The 21,380-nt window shown below is 41.1% G+C and overlaps 1 pseudogene; it reads left to right on the top strand.

Moving 5' to 3' along the window:
- Positions 1 to 843: 843 nt before the first annotated feature.
- Positions 844 to 21,380, top strand: part of LOC124864556 — a 30,085-nt pseudogene continuing 9,548 nt past the window's right edge.

The following is a 21,380-nucleotide window of genomic DNA, read 5'->3' as shown; positions in this document are numbered from 1 at the left end:
GGGGTTAAAAAACAAAAGTCCCACCTAAAGTAGCTTTACTAAATAAAAGTATCAAAAATAAAATACCATAATTAAATAGAGTAATCTTGAAATAAATTGTAATATCTTAAATGCATAAATCTGGAAGTAAGTAAATACCTGACAAAGTAAAAAAAGATTATTTCTATAATATATTTTGTTTTATTTCATGGGGACATTTATTTATTGGATGGAGTATTCATTAATAATTATAATAGTGTTTTTTTTCATTTTGAATTAATGAGCTCTCCATATATAATGACTACCCCCATCTGTTTAGTTTTTTTTTTTTTTTTTGGGAGGGGGGGGGAGGGCTAACATAGGCATCTATCTAACATGTACATCTAACATATACACTTAACATAGACATCAGCACCTAACATAAGCGCCTCACATACACAGCATACATAGACATAAGCACAGCACATAAACATATACATAGACACATAAACATATTTTTGGCACTAATGGAACCCCATACACTTTTACATTTCAGAAAACAAATTTACATTTCAGAAAACAAATTTACATTTCAGAAAACACTTTTACATTTCAGAAAATCAACCGGAAAGGGAATGTACCAACGCCGAGGCTGACCCGGAAGTCAGCCTCAGGGCTGCATCCTTCGAAGGCCGTATTTGTTGGCCGATTACGTTACAGCGCGGCGGCGAAGGCTGTCCCAATTCATGAATCATTCCGAGCAAATGCTGCCGACAAATGTGTCCTTATTTTGACCGATTTGAAGGATGCGTTGTGAATATCCTTCGCGGTCCATCATTTCCCATCATTCATTGCGGGTCGAAGCGGATTGGTCAAGCAGGGGAAGCCATGGCGGACCATAGCAACAAAAGCTGTGAGTAAATTGTGGAAAATTACACTTTCTGTGACACAAATTAAGTTCTACAATGTTTTTAGTGCGGGAATATAACTATGTAGACGTGAAATATCTGCTTGATTTATCTAGACATCGCTTAATTTCAAATGTGCTCCGACGTGTTCGGAGTTTTCCGTTCCCGGCGTAGTAACCGGCTCGCCTCGCCAGCCCTACCGGCGGTGAGGTGAGCTAGCCCGGTAGAGATCTGACCGGACTATCGGCACTAAGCTCCCGCTGGCAGTCATCACAGAACGTTTAACACAAGTGATTTCTAACAGTTTATGTTATTATTTTAATTGTTACTGAAAATCGATTTAACATTTCAGGTGATATTAAGGTTAACCAGAATAAATGGACAGTGTTATGTAATCCAACTGTATCGCTGGAGAGTGTGATTGAGAATAAATAAGCTTTACAATATGCATTTTTAATGAAGAAATGTGCTACATGTTTTAAAAGTTTATTTATAATTCAGTTAGCATTATAATTTCTGATTCCAGGTACAATCCAGAGACAATCATGTTCAGGTAAAAAAGATGTTTGATTTAACTAGCCAATAAACAAAGAGATAGCAACTTTATGGCTAGCTAATGTATGTCGACATATTATATATATATATATATATATTATAAACAACAACTTTAAATTTTAGGGGCTTTTACACCAAGCTGACAATTATTAGTCAAGAACCAAAGTCAACATTCGGTTAAATAAACAATATATATATATATAGATCGGGAAATATTGGTCTCTTTACCCAGCCAAAAATAGTTACATTTTCAGGTGACGACATTTTATTTTTTAAAGTGATTTATCCTTATTGTTGTTTTCAGTTTAATTTATTTATGTACATTTGTTTTTCCCAGCTGCACATAGCATCTCCATAGTGGATGGAGTCTTCAGCTGCTCCAGAGCTGAACCACCGTCACTCAAGAGGTAGGTCCTGTCTGCCCTCAGCAGTCAGTTGCTTTTAAATGATCTATTTAACAAGCAAACGTACCTGAGAATTTCTTATTCGGGAGTGAACTGAGAAGAAGTCTACTTGTGTCTGTATTCAGGATAAATGTGTGCATCCGAGAAGGCTCCTTGGTTGCAGTGGTGGGACACGTTGGCTCAGGAAAGTCCTCACTGCTTTCTGCCCTTCTGTGAGAGATGGAAAAACTTGAAGGAGCTGTGGCTGTGAAGGTGGCTGCTCTTACTCTTTCACACTGACACAAAGCAAACACACATACCCACGGTACAGTGAATATTAACCCAAAACCAGGTTCTGTACTTCTTGGTTCACTCCATTAAAGCTGCTTTCACAGTTATGTTCCCAAAATATTGGTGTTGTGTACCAAATAATCCTAATCCCTTTGTGGCTCTCTTCTCTGAATGCAGTGTGTCTGTACAGATTTTCTGTGAACATTTAGTCTGAAGTCTTGCCGTGATTCTAAATTTGATTTAGGTCTGGACTTTGACTAGGACATTCTAACACATGAATATGGTTTAATCTAAACCATTCCATTGTAGCTCTGGCTGTGTGTTTGGCTCTAATCTACAATCACCTGACAATATTCCCTGTCATTGCTGACAAAAAGCAACCCCTTAGCATGATACTACCACCACCATGTTTCATCATTCATGGGTAAAATGTTTCAGGCGGTTGAGAAGTGTCTTGCATTTTACCTAGTTCATCATGTCTGATGTGTGTGTCTCTGTAAAGGGTTTTGAATTACTCTTGGTTTTATGAGAGTGCTCTATAAATACAGTTTGAGTCATTGATGTAAAAATTTCAGTCATTGTCGCATTTGACCGATGTCCTATACCATGAAACAAATTACCAATCTGTGTTTTCTTAGAGATCTTTCTGAACTAAACATGAGATTAATGATGGCACATTGTTGTTACTATAATGCTGGTTACCAACTCAGTAGTCAAGCTGCCATGTCGACCAATCGAAATGAAGAGGGAGAATCAGAACTGACCGAGGCAAGCAACAAAATTGATGAATTAGTATTTCCTTAACATCACGCCCATAGTATTAAAGCATGAGTCTATGTAATATTTTGTCATAATACATTTGAATACTCTTTGCACTAAATGGGTTACAAAATTAAATGTGATTCAGTCTAGCACATGGAGATGCTATAAATGTCCAAGTTAAAATGGGATTTATTTGTGATGTTTAACAGTCCTTTAAAAACTTTTACCGGCAATGTGAAAATAAACTTAAATGTGCAAACACAATCTGTTCTATTCAGAGGGAGGCGGTTTAATCTAACAATTGCCTTTAGTTTCTGATCTTCGGCTTTTAAAGGAAACACACTTTAGAGTAATCAGCCTATGTTTTAGGTACATAAGTATTCATTCTACTGATTAAATCTATCACATAGACTTTCTGTTGAACTAAGAGGTAACTGATGGGAGAAATGCATTCACGCACCGCCTTTACATTTTCTTAAGGCAGTGATTGATCTTTGTCTTAATCTCTAATCTTGAAACCTACACTTCTCCAGAGCAGGTTTCCAACGTAAATTACCATGGTAAATGACCCAGGTAAGAAGTGAGCCAGCTTTAGGATACTGAAAACTTGTATAGAACTAAACCTGAAGTTGCCTTGATAAGCTACTAATTGAGCTCGACTAATGGTTATGTGGACAGATTCTTCTAATTCTGTTCTCATTGAACACCAAGGCATTTACGACACCTCAGCCTGTGAGAAAGCCAACATTGTCTGCCAAAGATTTGCCAAGATAAGCAGATTATCTGTCGCACTTATTCATCCCAGCTGCATCATCATCCTCGTTCAGCAATATTAATTTCAAATCCAAAAAAATCTGGAATATTCTGCACAACGTGGACTAGTAAAACATATCAGATTTGATCAAATTCCAGCAAGTGCTCTCAAAAAGTGTGCTGCAGAACTGCTCAGTCCTGTCAGACAAACAAGTCATTTTCTGTCATGGATGTTCCCAGAAAAATGGAAAGCTACCAAAGTACTTCTTATTTATAAAACGGACTCAAAATGAGATCCATCCACCTGCCATCTTTACTCATTGTCATCAATAATCAGACTATACCACAGTACAGCTGATACTATTACAATTCAAAACACCAGTGACAAAAGTGATGAAGTGTCTGTTGTCCTGGATTTAAAATTTGCCTTGGACCAGGTCTGACTCAATGGCCATTGTGCAAAGCTGACACCTGAAGGGGCAGGCATGTCTCAAGTATTGATGAGGGATGTTGTGGAACAATTTAAGAAGGACATTTAGTTGCATGCTAACGATTTCACCAGCTTTGCAAAACTAAAATCTCTTTACAGGTCTGAGATTGCAGCCAGCCTAAATAAAGACCTGTATGGCAATGATCTGGTCCAGAAAGAGGAATCTATGTCTTAATTGGGACCACAAAAATAAATTTCAGGGAGAAGTTAGGGATTCTAGTTCTGTGTTTCAACAGTGAACTAACATGTGCCAGCCATCTGTTTAACATTTGCAAAATAGGCTGCTTTAGGCAGTTGGATGACATCCAAAAAAAGCAAGTAAATAAAATACATGGAGGTTTGTGGCTATAATGTAACATGTGAAAAAGTTTAAGGGCTACGATTACTTTTGCAAGGCACCGTATATGATGCCCTAGATTTAAAGCAAAGGTCCTGCAGAAGTGTCCTAGTCTGAAATAAAAGCAATAAATATGTGAGATATAAACTCAAAATGAAGCTTTTTGTGTGTGTTGCCTTCAGGGTTCTGTGGCTTACGTTCCACAGCAGGCATGGATTCAGAACTCCACACTGAAAGAGAACATCATGTTTGGTCAGGAGGGGAGGGAGGACTGGTATGACCATGTGGTGAAGGCGTGTGCCCTCCAACCGGACCTGGAGATCCTCCCTGCTAGAGATGAGACAGAGATCGGAGAGAAGGTACGGACAGAGGGTCACTCCGTCCATTTTGCACTATAATTTAATACATTTTATTCACAGTGGAAATGTTGGTGGATGGCTTTGACTCTTTACCATGTACACCCTTATTCTTTTCCTAGTCTTTTTTGTTTTTTTGCAGCACTAGTGTCCTTTATTTTTGCAACACCAGTGGTGTTTTTTGACAGTAGATAAACAGGAAATGGGGACGGAGAGGGGAAAACATGCGGCAAATGTCGCTGGGGCCAGGACTCAAACCCAGGACAGCCGCGTCTAGCACTAAGGCATCCGTATATGGGTCGTGCACTTAATCCCCTACACCACCAGCCCCTAGCTAGTCTTTTTAATGGAGTCGCATTGAAAATTGCAGCTGCTGGCCTGTATCCTTCTTATTTTTAATGTGATGCCAAAGTCAAAAATAGGTGATTCTGTATAGCCTTTGAGGTGTTGTAATTTTAGCTCCTGACATGTTTTGTGATAAGGGAGTGAATCTGTCTGGTGGCCAGAAGCAAAGGGTGAGCCTGGCCAGGGCTTTGTATTGTGACCGTGCTGTCTACCTGCTGGATGACATGCTGTCTGCCGTTGATGCTCATGTTGGAAAGCACATCTTCGATCAGGTCATTGGGCCGCAGGGGATACTTAAGGACAAGGTGGGTGAACCAACCTGAATGACCCTTTAGTCTTTGCTTTAATATGTTTTCATACTTGGCTACAGGAAAAAAAATTACGCAGAAATCCATGTTTTTCAAACCTGTTCCAGTACTGTACCAGTGCTAACGTTACTTTAGTACCTGTCTGGTCTGTTTCCAGACTTTGCATTACTTTGCATTGCCAAACACAAGAGAGGGGTCTGGCTGCAGAGAGTGTCTTTGTGTCTATCCGCAGCACGTGGAAGTAATGAATTAGAAGTACGTAATTTCTGAAGTGACAAAGCCTTCAAGAAATAAAAAAATATTTGTACTATATATACTTAGCTGGCTGTCAGAAACAGCAGTGCTCTGCTGTAGGTCTTGGAAAAACTATATAAATAATAAGACATACAAATATAAATATCTTATTATTGCTGCCCCTGCTGCTTGGGTATCAGGAGATGTGACAGGCGGTACTCCTGATATCTGGAAGGATAGGGCTACGACTTCCTCAACTTCTTCCAGTATTATGACGTTTGGATATATATATAAATGAGAAATAACTTTTCTTTGTACTTGTTTTAAAAAGTAAAATATAAAGCCAGAAAAACCCCTGCCAGAGTATCTGGAATGCAGTATTATGTGTTTCACTGAGACACTGCAGGATCATATCCCCAACTCCAATATCTCTTTATTTGTCTTTCTAACCATTTGAGCCAACAGAGATTTAAGCTAGAGTGGCAAAAACAAATGATGTTGATTAGCAGTTCTTGTGAACAATAAAAGGGATAATCCAGGACATGTTACAGATATTGAACTGATAGCTGTAAGTTTTTATCCATATTATTTACCAAGAGAATTCACCAGTGTTATTTTGGCAACTGTATACTATCAGCTGTTGCCGACACAGCATGTAATGTCATCAGCTCAGTTTTTGCCTAGGTTATGGACACAACTCCCTGATTTATTTGTGGCATTGTCTAGTGATTTTAACCATGCCTTACTCTGCTACACTTCTTGAATTTTAGCAGTTTGTCAGCTGCTCCACAAGAGAAACAGGTGGAAATCTAAAATTCTGTACCAGCCACTATTTTTCTTTTCATGTGTGTAATATTTGCCTTGGCAATGTTGAAAAACTATTAGACAATTTGTGGTCCTCGGTAGCCTTTTCTTAAATAAAGCTATTAGTCATGCTGCTAGAGAGCATGTGCTGCGGGAAATTGGAACGAAACATTGACTGGCTGCTCTCATCAAAACGTGTAACTCGCTATTATCAATTCTATTCACTTTCTTGTGTAAAAAACAAAAAGAAATCACCATTCAGTCAGAGGGTTCTTCAGATGTGCTGTAAGACGGAGCGCTACAGGAGATCCTTCCTGCCCACAGCCATCAGCATCTACAACGGCTCTTTGAAGAAACCTGCATAATATGACCTACACATCACTTAATTTCCCTTAGGGATAAATAAAGTATTTTTGAATTGAATTTAAATTCATTACAATTAATTTTCTCAAAACAATCTCTCTTGTAAGGCAGGCACTATTCAGTTAGTTTCAGCAGAAATGAAAGATTATCCTTAAAAAAGAAATTCACGCTAAACAGACAAACAAAGTATACACACCTTAACCCACAAAACTGATCTGCGGTTCATACCTCAGTTCTCCCCCAGGGCAGCGTCACTAATAGACTTAACACTTAAAAAGGTAACTGTATGAATGACCTTCTATTTAGAAGTTACTGATTGTGTTGGAATTGTACAGACTCGGGTGCTGGTGACCCATGGTTTGAGCTACCTTCCCCAGACCGACCTGATCCTGGTCATGTTAGAGGGGGAGATCACAGAGATGGGCTCCTATCAGCACCTCATGGCCAAAGAGGGAGCCTTTGCGGAGTTTCTGCGAACCTACGCCACTGTTGACCAAACTGAAAACACTGGTAAGCAATATTTCTTCATTATAAAGTTCTGGTTGTCAGTTCGGTTGCTGTTTTTCTACACTCAGGAGAAAGTTGGTACAGTGCCTTGCAAAGGTACTCAGCCCCCTTGAACTGGTCAACCTCTTGCCACATTTCAGACATCAAACATAAAGATATAACATTCTAATATTTTGTGAAGAATCAACAACAAGTGGGACACAATCGTGAAGTGGAATGAAATTTATTGGATGTGTCAAACTTTTTTAACAAATAAAAAACTGAAAAGTGGGGCGTGCAATAGTATTGGGCTCCTTTATTTTCAGTGCAGCAAACTCACTCCAGAAGTTCAGTGAGGATCTCTGAATGATCCAATGTTGTCCCAAAAGACTGATGATGATAAATAGACTCCACCTGTGTGTAATCAAGTCTCCGTATAAATGCACCTGCTCTGTGATAGTCTCAGGGTTCTGTTCAAAGCCCAGAGAGCATCATGAAGACCAAGGAACACACCAGGCAGGTCCGGGATACTGTTGCGGAGACGTTTAAAGCTGGATTTGGATACAAAAAGATTTCCCAAGCTTTAAACATCCCAAGGAGCACTGTGCAAGCAATCATATTGAAATGGAAGGAGTATCAGACCACTGCAAATCTACCAAGACCCGGCCGTCCCTCTAAACGTTCATCTCGAAGAAGGAGAAGACTGATCAGAGATGCAGCCAAGAGGCCCATGATCACTCTGGATGAACTGCAGAGATCTACAGCTGAGGTGAGAGAGTCTGTCCATAGGACAACAATCAGTCGTACACTGCACAAATCTGGCCTATATGGAAGAGTGGCAAGAAGAAAGCCATTTCTCAAAGATATCCATAAAAAGTCTCGTTTAAAGTTTGCCACAAGCTACCTGGGAGACGCACCAAACATGTGGAAGAAGGTGCTCTGGTCAGATGAAACCAAAATCCAACTGTTTGGCCACAGTGCAAAACGATATGTTTGGCGTAAAAGCAACACAGCTCATCACCCTGAACACACCATCCCCACTGTCAAACATGGTGGTGGCAGCATCATGGTTTGGGCCTGCTTTTCGTCAGCAGGGACAGGGAAGATGGTCAAAATTGATGGGAAGATGGATGGGGCCAAATACAGGACCATTCTGGAACAAAACCTGTTGGAGTCTGCAAGAGACCTGAGACTGGGACGGAGATTTATCTTCCAACAAGACAATGATCCAAAACATAAAGCCAAATCTACAATGGAATAGTTCACAAATAAACATATCCAGGTGTTGGAATGGCCAAGTCAAAGTCCAGACCTGAATCCAATCGAGAATCTGTTCAAAGAGCTGAAGACTGCTGTTCACGAATGCTCTCCATCCAACCTCACTGAGCTACAGCTGTTTTGCAAGGAAGAATGGGCAAGAATTTCAGTCTCTCGATGTGCAAAACTGATAGAGACAAACCCCAAGCAACTTGCAGTTGTAATTGCAGCAAAGGGTGGTGCTACAAAGTATTAACGCAAGGGGGGCGAATAATATTGCACGCCCCACTTTTCAGTTTATTTGTTAAAATAGTTTGACACATCCAATAAATTTCATTCCACTTCACAATAGTGTCCCACCTGTTGCTGATTCTTCACAAAATATTTGAATTTTATATCTTTATGTTTGAAGCCTGAAATGTTGTAAGAGGTGGACCAGTTCAAAGGGGCCGAGTACTTTCGCAAGGCACTGTAACTGTGCCATGTCGAAGCCTTGATCATAATGTTTCCTATAGTGACTGTAAGTAATAATCAGATGTCAGCCCACTAGCATAAAGCTTTCCTTTGTGTTTCCTTCCCTAGATTTAAATGCTGCACCAAAAAAGGGAGCCAAAGCAGTGGAGAACGGTGATGTGCCTGTTGTTGTTGGGTGAGTATCTGGTTAAAGCTCAGTGAAATCTGTGAGATATAACCTGTCGTGGAACAGATCCAGCTTTTAAGCATGGTCCATTCATTTTCAATAGGGTTGTGGTCAAAGCCTTTACAAAATCTTCATGTTAGCCTTATTTATCCATTCTTAAACCAGTTCTGATGTATGTTTGGGATCATTCTCCTGTCGGACATCCAACTGAGTAAAAGTTTCAACCATCTAGCTGCTGATTTGAGGTGTAGTTGAAAGATTTGGAGGTGGTGTGCATCCTTTATCAATCTATCCACTTCATGCAATGCACCAGTACCACTGACAGGGAAAGAATCCCACAGGATGAGAAAGTCTCCCAGTTTATGATCTGAATGAGTCTTGGTGCTTCCTGAGTTGTTCCTAAACATCCTGAGCAATTCTCCTTTATCTGAAGGTTACAGTTTGGTTAAAATAAATCATACATGGATATAATCCTGCAATATAATGATCCCAAACACACACCAGAAAGGGCTTTGGCATAAATAAGGCAGGTTCAGTTGATGCTTCTGGAATAGCACTGACCTCAACCCTGTTTAAAATAAAATCTATGTTCTATGCACCAAGCTGAATTAATGCCAAACACCAACCAGTTTCGTTGGCTGTACCAGAGTGGTCAAATATCCTTTTGTATATACCAGGTTCTTGTTGATGGCTACAAGAAGTCTGTGGTATTTGCAACTTGCTAAGAGAAGTTTGTCCACGCATTTCTAGAGGTGTTTGTAACCTCTAGGTATGATTTTGGCAATAAATTAATACATTTTGAAAACAAGAAATAGGTGCACAAGTTTGAAAGTTGTTTGTTGTATGATTCTAATTAAAATAAAGAACAGTATAAATACATAATTAAAAGCCCAAAATGAATAAGACATTTATGGTGATAATAAGTGAATGGAAACTTCAGAGTGTAGATCTGCACATAGGGTCCCTTAAACTTCCCCAATTTTCTGCTTTTCTCTTTAGGACACATCCTTTTTACCAATGTTTGTCATTGTATATATATAGACGTTCTCTGACAATTACAAATGTGTGCTCCTTCTTCTGGGCAGTGGCCCAGCTGTCAGCATTGAATCCAAAAATTCCCCAGAGGATAATGATGGCAAAGAACTGAACAAGAAGGCCAAGAACCCTGAAATGGGGAAGCTGACCGAAGCCGATAAGGCCAGCACTGGACGGGTATGTAGAGTTAAAAAGAACCAACTATATATATTAAACATGTGGTGTGTGTTCATGATCATTTATTCAATATAACATTTAGATAATAAATAATAGAAACATCTTCTGGAAGTTAACAGGGATTTTGAGAGCCCCAGTGAGAGTTTGCAGGACCCCACCAGGGCCCATTTCAGGTCCTGCAGCCCACAGCTGGTGTGAAACAACCCAACAAACAATAGGCAGGCAGCAAGCCAGGAACCCACCATGCAGTGGCATGGCCTTAGAACCCACACAGACACCACCACATGAGCGGGTGCCTCCTCTCTGGTCTTTAAATTCTCGGACTTTGCTACTGTAAGGCGAGGCCGATGGTTGTCGGGCTTCCTACATGCCAAGTTGCAAGCACGATGAGAGGTGATGTTCTTTTGGGCATTTCTTGGCAGTTTAAGCTGGTGCTGGAAGAAATCTCACACAGTGCCCTCTGCCTCTTCTTCCGCACGCCCGGGCATGCCGGAGAAGAGCTGGTTGTCCCGCATTCTTCGGACCTGGATGTTGAGTATGGCCTCTCTCAATATTCAGTGTTTTCCGAACTACTTTACACTCACTATTTTATGTTGATTGAATTGCGCCACATTGTAGTTCATGAGTTTTTGTTGATCAGAGGTTGTAGGGAGCTAAATTAAAACCTGATAGGGATCAAGGACCGTGTATTCATCCAATACAAATAAGGACTTAGGGCACAGCGGCAGTGCAGGGGTAAAGCACCCAACTCATGTACAGAGGCTACAGTCCTCGATGTAACTGTCATGGGTTAATCTCCCAACCAGTTGACCTTTGCTGCATGTCTTGCACTCTCTCTCCACCTCATTTCCTGTTGGTCAACTTACAAATGAAGGCCACCAGTGCCACAAAAATTTAAAGAAAAAGAAAAAAGGGGACCTAAAAGAGGATGTTTTGTATACATTTTGCCATTTTAGCAATCAGTAGCTGATTCAAGATGTCATCCTCTCCTTCCTTAGATCAAGCCAACTATATTTTAGGCCTATCTGAAAGCCATTGGTGTGCTTCTGTCCTGCATCAGTCTGCTGCTGTTTCTTGCCCATCATCTGGTCTCCTTGTTCTCCAACTACTGGCTTAGCCTGTGGACCGATGACCCAGTGGTTAATGGCACTCAGCCTTACAGAATAATGAGACTTGGGGTGTACGGTGGTCTTGGCCTAACCCAAGGTAAGTAAGAAATTATTTTTTTTTATGCATTAGAGTTATCTGTGTACTGTGCCTTGCAAAAGTATTTATACAAGGTATTTTTTTTTAATGTTTTGTCATGATACTTTGTATTTTAATGGGATTTTCTGTGACAAACCAACAGAACGTAGTGGATAATTGTTAAGTGGAAGGTAAGAAATACATGCTTATAATTAATATTTTTTGCAAATACAAATCTGAAAATTATGGAGTGTATTTGTAATTAGAATTTCTTTTGATACCGCTAAATAAAATCCAATGCCATCAGGTTCCTTCAGATGTCACCTAATTGGTAATTACAGTCCTCCGGTTTCAGACCTTTGTTAGTCAGAATAGGTTCTTAAACAATATCCCAAGCTTTCAACAGAATCCAATTCAAATGCAGGTTTCTTCAAAGAGTTCCTGTAGAGGCTGATGGCTATGGGCATAAAGGATCTCCTGTTGTGGTCAATAGTACAACGTATCTGAAGAAGCCTCTGACTTGTGTCAGTGAAGACACTGTTGTATAACAGTCTGATGAAAAGGATGCTTAAGGTGTCTGTGATGTTCTTCATTTATGAAGCATCCCTCTTTGCACAATCATCTCCAGAGGTTCTTGAGTGGTCCACAGAATAAAACCAGCCTTTTTGTTAGCTCGTTGCTCTTCTTAAGTCACTGGTTCTGGTGCTACCACCTCAACAGATGATAGCAGAAGAGATCACACTCTCCACAACAGACTTACAGACAATATGCAGCATCTTGCTGCAAACACTGAAGGACAGTGCTTCCTCAAGGAGTACAGTCTGCTCTGTCCCTTGTTGTAGTCAGCTTCACGGCTCCATCCAGGTGAACACCGAGGTATTTATACTCCTCCACCACCTCCACTTCTTCTCCCATGATGGAAATAGTGTCTGACCTATTCTTGTTTCTCTTAAAATCAACAATCATCTCCTTTGTTTTATTCACATTCAAAATGAGATGATTGTTTCCACACCATGCCACAAAGCGGTCCACCACCTTCCTGTACTCGGCTTCTTGTCCATCTCTGATACACCAACGTCTGCAGAATCGTCTGAATATTTCTGCAGATGACAGGAGTCTGTCTTGTACTGGAAGTCTGAGGTGTACAGAGTGAAAAGGAATGGTGAGAGTACAGTCCCCTGCGGTGCTCCTGTGCTGCTGACTACCTGGTTAGACTCACCACCCTTCAGTCTCACAAACTGTTGTCTGTTTGTCAGGTAGTCTTTGATCCAGGAGATTGTTGAGGCCTCCACCTGAGTCTTCTGGAGTTTCTGACAAAGCAAATCAGGTTGGATTGTATTAAATGCACTGGAGAAATCAAAGAACATGATCCTCACAGTGCTGCTGGCTTTGTCCAGATGACAGTGGGTTTGTTGAAGCAGGTGTATGATGGCATCAACTCTAACTATAGTGATGAGCTAATGCAGGGGGACCTTTTATATATCTGTTTGTTTGCTTACTCAGGTGAGCCAACAGGAGTCTCTCTAGGACCTTCATGATGTGGGATATTAGGCCAATAGGACTATAGTCATTGAGGACTGATGAGTTATTCTTGGTACCAGAACAAGGCAGGAGGCCTTCCAAAACACTGGAACCTTCTCCTGTGTCAGGTCAAGGTTAAAGAGGTGCTATGAAATCCCACAGAGCTGCTCTGCACAGGCCTTCAGGACTCTAGGGCTGACATGATCTGGACCTGCAGCCTTATTCTAGTTCAGTCTCTCTAACTGCCTCTTTACCTGACTTCTAGAGACAGAAAGGCAGGAGGGGGAGATGAAGCATCTACTGATTTGGTTAAAGACAAATATGTAGAAGTAGAAGGGTCTTTCTTTCTCGTTAAGCAGGTCCTTCAGGTCACTGATGATCCAGGGTTTGTTATCGGTGAAGCGTCTCACTGTTCTGATGGGATTGGTTTTATCAATACTTTATATAGTCGGTCCCACACTCAGTCTTTGCATTGATGTCCTCTCCATGTGGCTCGCACAATGCACCACTGTCTGTAGCTGTGTAGCTAAAGTTCTGCAGGGCTTCTTCAGCTTCCTGTGAATATGTTCTCACAGTTCTCTTAACTACAGGTTGCCTCTGAACAATGGGTTTATATTCCAAACATAGAAAAACATTGCTGTGATGTGATTTACATACATGCGGTCATACATGCAAAAATAATTGCAGCTGCACAGCATCCGATACCAGAATGAACAATCGTCCTAAAAAGCACACAGAAAAAAGAAGAATAATTTTTTTTTTCCTTTTTAACCTAAATTTAATCTGGATAAAGTCCCATTGAGATCCAAAACCTCTTTTCAAGAGAGTCCTGGCCAAGAAGCAGCAACAAGTAAAACACAATTATTTTTGTGTATATTGTTGTTAAAAAGAAGCAGCTATGAAAAACGGGTACTTGTTATTGAATCGGCTTCAAGAAGACTTAGTTTGGATTTAATAGCAATCAGTGAAATAAATTCGGTTTCCAGGTCTTCTGTAAGGATGAAAGTAACAGCTACTCCAGCCTGCTGCCATCTTTAGCTGCATTATTTAGAGAGGTTCAATCCACCAAGACATGGCAGTCCGACTCAACTGACAGGCTGGGCAGGAGCAACATTAGTCAGAGAAGCAGCCAAGAGGCCCATGGTAACTCTGGAGCAGATCCAGAAATCATCAGCTAATGTTTACAATCTGTTGACAGATTTGTTGTGCACTCTTTACATCAAGAAGAAAGGGTGGCAAGACGAAAGCCATTGTTGAAGGAAAGCCGTACAAAGTTCCGCTTGGACTTTGAAACAAGCCGTGTTGGAAACATGGCTTAGTCAAACATAGAGGTACCAGTATCTTGCTCTGGGAATGCTCATCTTTAGCATTCATGCCATACTTTTAGATTTAATTTAGTAAAAAGAGCTTAAATCCATGTTTACTTTAACTTCCGCTTCACAATTAAATGCTACTTTGTGTTGGTCTATCACTTAAGTCCAAATAAATTACATAGAGTTCTGTGACTGTGTTACAGAAAGTGAAAAAGTTCAAAAGGGCACACATATCTTTGTGAGGTTGTGTTTTTAAATTCATTCCTTCAGCATTGTAAATGGTCTTAACCTTTCACTGCTACCTTGTAGGTGTAGCAGTCTTTGGATATTCTCTCTCCGTCTCCATTGGGGGCATCATGGCATCCCGCTACCTCTACCAGTCCTTATTATACGATGTCCTGCGCTCACCCATGTCCTTCTTTAAAAAAAAACCAAGCGGCAATCTGGTCAACCGCTTTGCCAAGGAGATGGATACCATTGATTCTGTCATCCCCAGCATTATTAAAATGTTCATGGGATCCTTGTTCAACGTGGTGGGTTCTTGTCTCATCATCCTGTTTGCCACACCACTAGTGGCTATCATCATTCCTTTCCTTGGGGTGCTCTACTTTTTTGTGCAGGTCAGTTGAAAATACTTTCTAAGTTTCTGCTCTGTGTGCAGCTCTGACTTGTTTATGGATGTGACTAAAATTGTTGTACATTACATCGGCTGTTTGTGTCCAGAGGTTTTATGTGGCAACTTCTCGCCAGTTGAAGCGCCTCGAGTTGGTCAGTCGTTCACCCATCTACACCCACTTTAACGAAACATTACTGGGCAACTCTGTCATCCGAGCCTTTGATGAGCAGGAGCGATTCATCCAGGAGAGTGACCAGCGGGTAGACCACAACCAGAAGGCCTACTACCCCAGTATAGTAGCAAACAGGTTAGGAGCACTGCACTTTTTTTTTCCGACACACAAAAATTGTCATGCTTTCAACAAGATATGCACCAGTAGTGATCTCATGTTTTTCTAATGTGGGGTGGTGGGTGAATAAAGTCCTACTAAAACTGCCGGGGACTCGTAAAGCATTTATTAGGATCATAAACATACTGTCTGCCAAATGGGATGATGAGCATGAATATGTTTTTCCTTCTCTGACTGTCTCTCCTGCTGTTGACTGGCAGGAGGGTGCAGAAAGTCTTTTGTCATTAAAGAGCCCGGTTTTTGTGAGGAACTTGGAAACTTGGGAGGAAAGCTCTTTACTTTGTCAGCATGCATGGGTCAGTGTGTCGACATGACCTGAGTGTTTTGGCGTCGATTCTTCCCTGAGGCGCTGTTGGTGGTCACTGTACAAAGCCCCCCATTGAGAAATGAGTAGGTGACCTCCAGTGGACGGTGGTACCAGGGGCCATAGCCAGAAACAGTTATCTGGCACACTGTACTCCTGGCATAGGGCATAGGTGCCCCTTAGGTTCTCAAAAAGCCACTGTAGAACATTTGTTTGTAGTGTACATACTTAGTTGTACTTTTTGCTGTTGTAAAAGCGTTGTTTCAGAAATTTTATTTATGATCCCAAACATTCTGTAAAGACAAACATGTGCATGTATTGTTGAATTTTATTTTGGAGGACGCACAGTTGGCAGTATGGAAAACACGGCAAAGTCGTATAGGGGAAGAGGGTTCTGAAGATGTTTTAGTTTTTAATAGATTAATTACAGCTCGGCTAAAAGTCAAGTTTGAGTATTAGACACTTACAGAGAAGTTGGACACTTTTGCAAAGACCTTGGCGGTACAGAGTGGTTTGTATTCAGTTTGTGCAAATTCTTTGTCTCTTCATTTATGAAACGGTTTGTAAGTAGTCCTTGTTTTGAATGAGTGAGTATCCTGTCAGAAAAGATCATTGTAAAACTCAAAACTCTTTCATTTCCTTGCTTCCTTCCTTCCTTGCCTTCTTCCTGCCGTTTCTGGTGTTTTTCAAATTTATATTTGCCTGCCTTATATAGGCCTGCCTCAGGGTTTAAATATCTGCCAAATAAAAGTTTTTAGTTTTGGTATTATTCCAGCCTTCCTGATATCATCTGAAAGTTTTGCACTCTTACAGCCTGAATGAACCACAGACTTGTCTCTGCGTGTTTATATAAAACACTGTTTCCTTTTCTATAGCTACGTAATCCTTCTGTTGTTCATCTGACTTTATTTTAAACACATGACCGGGTTCTTGTGTTTACAACCTGCAGGTTTCTGTTCAGGGAGCTAAAATCATCCAACTGTAAAACACCATCCACATAGCTGCATCTTTGCTTTCCTCTCCATTTCAGTAAAAGCTCCTTGTTTGTTTTTGATCTTGTGTTTGTGTAGGTGGCTGGCAATTCGCCTGGAGTTTGTAGGAAACTGCATTGTGTCATTTGCTGCCCTGTTTGCTGTTATAGCCAGAGAAAGCCTCAGCCCAGGCATCATGGGGCTGTCAATATCCTACGCCCTGCAGGTAAACTCAACACTTCTTAACCAGTTCTTAACACCAGTGTCAGTGGAGCAATTTTTGCAGAAGTTTTGTAAAATGTTCATTAATGTGCTTAACAAGCATTTGGGCCTAACCGTACCTCTGTTTGCTTCGTATGCAGCTGACTGCCTCACTGACGTGGCTGGTGAGAATGTCCTCTGATGTAGAGATGAATATAGTGGCTGTGGAGAAGGTGAAAGAGTACAGCAGCACAGAGAAAGAGGTACACAACACATTCCTTGGACCAAAATTATTTCCATAACAACTCATAATATTAGAATGTTTGTGAGTTGACTTTATTCCTCTTTATTTTTTGTGATGATGCGGGTTTGACTTGATTTTTGGGTTTAGGTTTTGGTAAGGTCAGAGATTAATTGGACAACCTGTTTAAAACAGTGGTCTAACCTCACACCCACTGTCATTTGCACCAGGAAGCTCCTGCTGAAGTCCAGCCTAGCTGCCCCTAAGCTGAGCAGATTGGAGAGTTTGCACAGTCTGTCATGGTAACCCAAAGTTACTTTCAATGGCAGCACCCTAAGAAGAACCTTTAGGTTTCGGTTTCAAAGATTGGTCAGATTTTAAGAGTTGGTGAATTGGTCCATGAATTAATTGCTCACAGGAACTGTTTAAACATCAATTCTTGCTGTAAACAGTGGTCAGATGTTAATCACCAAGCCTTGGACACACGACGGGCACATACGGAGCTCCGACTGTTGTTTTTAGTCATTTTAATGTTCATATGTAAACATACCACATGGATGTCCTAATTTCTCAAGGTTGTGATCTCAGTTTCACAGGCCCTTCAGCACAAACCACTAAAATGTTGTAACATGGTTTGGTTGCCATCACTGAATTGGAGACATGCCAGCACCAGAAGTGACAGCAGCAGGACCACTGAGACCCTGTCAGGTAGCAAAAAGAGCACAATGTGCAAAGACAGTACTGGAAGAGGTATCCGTTTTAGAGTAGTCTCTGGAAGCAGAGCTAGTAAACACTTAGACGTCTAGAGACCAGAAAAAATATGATCTGTTCTAAGGCTTAGGGGAAAAGGGGACATCACAGATTTCTAAGCCAGATGACCTGTTTGAGTTTGACCTTCCCTCTGATATAGGTACGCTGGATAGAGGTGATCCCACTCTAAAACCCTGGTTTGAAAAGGTAACGACAGTGGCATCAATAAACAGCCTGTCAACACCCTGTGTTTTGTGATGGCAAAGGGGAAATAAAAATACAGGAAATAGTTTGGAAAACATTGCAAGAGAAAGTGTCCACTGGGTTCTCCTGATTGACCCTGGTTGAGCTTGATTGTGATGCGATACATGGTTGGAGTATTTGTTTTCAGATCTATTCTCTGACCCACATTCAGAGTGGCAACACGAGCCTCCCACCGTTCCCCCTGGCTGGCCCTCTCAGGGCTGCATAGATATCCAAGGCTTTGGTCTGCGCTATCGCCATGACCTGGACCTCGCCATTCGCAACATCGCCATCTCTATTAACGCAGGAGAGAAGGTAGGTCTTACTGTAGCTGTGATAAGGTCAGGAGCGCACGCTGTTACTGAACTCTGGAGGAATTTAATGTGCTTCTCATAACTGGACGTGCTGCTGCTTCCCATCAGGTGGGGATTGTGGGGAGGACTGGTGCCGGGAAGTCTTCCCTAACACTGGGGTTGTTCCGGATCATTGAGGCAGCAGAGGGCCACATCTTCATCGATGGAGTAGACATTGCTAATCTAGGCCTCCACGAGCTGCGCTCCAGGATAACCATCATCCCGCAGGTCAGTGAAGAGAACACAGAAAAGTAATCACACCTGATCAGGTTTCTGACTGTACACCTGTAACAAAGTGGCTTCAGTGGTTGGATTTATAGTGGAGATGAAGACTGAGGCAGAGTATGGTGGAATCAGCGAGGGTCTAGATATGGCACAACTCATTGGACAAATAATTGCATGTTAGGCGTTCTAATAGCAACTAAAATCAATCCTAGTCTAATGACAAAAGGCGGCGTTAAATAGTCTCAATTCCATCATTCCACCATCTATATATGTACCGCCAGGCTGCCATTACCTCGACAGAATAAATATTTTATCTGATATCCTCTGTTTTTATGTTTCGAATCCGCATGTTGTGCCTACTTATAGTGCATTGAAGTAATCAGACAGCAATTAGAGGACTATTAAAATATTTATTATCAGGTTATCAGTTGAATCACACAAGCTGTTGTAGTAGTTGTTGTTGTTGTTGTTTGGCTGGCTGTGTGTGTTTCGGGGTGAACCTGAAATGCTTGATCCACGAATCGAACTATACATTTCATAGTCCAATCAGAAATGGTATTTTAACAGTCCTCCTCATCATGCTTTTCACATTTTGGCATCATGTGACCAAGATGACACCCAACAAGGTACAACAGTAACTCACCATTGCAGACAACTTGCCACTGAGCTTGTCACAGAGTTTCATCTGCAGGTTGCAACAGAGAGACCTGGAAAATTCACAGAAAGGCAGAGTAGTGGACGTCCTTTAGCCATGTCCCACACTGATGACTGCTTCATTGCGAACCTAGGTGTCACATCAGACTATTTGAAACCGTGTACACCAGCATGGTTTGCATGTTAGACGACCTGTAAGGCTACCTGACCACACCACCATGTACAGGCATCATTGTCTGGTATGGGCCAGGGAGCATTTATTCTCGATGAGGGACCAGTAGGCCTCAGTGCTGTTCTCTCATGAAAGCCAATTCATGTTGAGCTGGAACGATGGCTGTCAACAATTTTGGAGACATCAAAGAGAGCACTATGCTTCAGCCACTGTTGCCACCAGACCAGTCTTTGGTGGTAGTGGTGTTACAGTGTGGGCAGGTATGTCTAGTCAATACAGAGAACTGTCCTACACCTTAATCCCAAGGAAAACCTGTGGCATCAGCTGAGTCGCCCTTTAGAGGCTCATACTCTGGATCCCAGAACCTCAATGACTTGAGGGCCACCATTCAAGAAGACCCTCAGCAGACAATAAGTTGACTTGTGAACAGCAGGAGACGTTGTCAAGCTGTAATTGATTCTCAAGGGAACGTGACAGGTCATTGAGACATTGACTTTGTTTGTTGTGGTCTACCCTCCACTGTTGTTGGCTTTTGTTTTAGCAAATGGTTTCAGATTAGGAAATCACCATTGCATGCTTCTATTTAAATGCCCTACTTTATGATATAATATCACTGTAGTGTGAACTGTTTATTTTTTTGTTCATACATTTCAACAAAAGCTAAATATCCCAAACTTTTTGTGTGTAGTGTATATGACTTAAAGCACATTTCCACTTCAGGAACCCTTTCCAGGAACCAGCATAGTTTTCAGGGGCCTCTATTACTCACACACACACACACACATACACACACACACCCTGATTTCCACTGTGTAGTAGGTTAAAGCTATGTTGAATTATTGTGTTGTTCATTAACCAATTACTCTCATAATATGAAGGATGAATTTATTTAATCCTACCTTAATGGTCTCTGTCAAAAAAAGAAACGACAGCAAATGTGTTTATTTATCGTCACTGGGATTAATTTAAAATGAACAGGGGTTGAGACCTGCTTTGATCTGTCAGCTTTGAGCTCCAAATCCACTTCAATACAACTGAAGGGAGTCCCTTTCTGGGTTCTGTTAGCTCTTACAGAATCTTGCAGGACTTTACACAAAAATAGATGACTGAAGTGTAAGAAATGCAAGCAAAAATACATTTAACACAGCCAAATCCTCTAAAAGGTTGATCAGTCTTTTCTCTAACTTGGACAGGACAATCTTTTGATTGATTTTTAAGGTTCAGCATTATATCCATTATTTCAAAGGAAGATTTGTTAGGGGAACATGTTAAGAATTTCAGATTGGTTGAACTAATTTCCCACAGCATACAAACAACAAACATCCCAGGCGAGATTAAGGATGAAGAGTGTTTAAATACCAAACCGTAGAATTTAAGTGTAGCTCAGTAAAACCACACATTTAGTGTCCTGACATGACTGTCTGCTCAACTTTCAGGACCCAGTGCTGTTTTCGGGCTCTTTGAGGATGAACCTGGATCCTTTTGACTCCTACTCTGATGAGGAAATATGGAGGGCTTTGGAGTTCTCCCATCTCAAGAACTTTGTTTCAGGCCTCCCCAACAAACTCAGCCATGAGTGTAGTGAAGGAGGAGAAAACCTTAGGTATGGAGCCCTTCTTTGTGTTTCTCTAATCGGCAGACAGTTTAACCTCCTGGAATAGCTGCTATCTGTTAGGTCATTGCTGACAACCAAAAACCAGCTGGTGTCTGGAATATTTTAGCTTACCATGTGATCACACTCTCATTGAAAACAAGAAGAAAATATTGCATTGAGTTCTGCTTTGATTTCATATAGTGATTTATGGTAGTGTATACTGTAGTACTTCAGTGTATTTTATTG

This window comes from Girardinichthys multiradiatus, chromosome Y (assembly GCF_021462225.1).
Source record: "Girardinichthys multiradiatus isolate DD_20200921_A chromosome Y, DD_fGirMul_XY1, whole genome shotgun sequence".
In the NCBI taxonomy this organism is placed as follows: domain Eukaryota; kingdom Metazoa; phylum Chordata; class Actinopteri; order Cyprinodontiformes; family Goodeidae; genus Girardinichthys; species Girardinichthys multiradiatus.
This window is presented reverse-complemented; position numbering and strand designations above follow the sequence as displayed.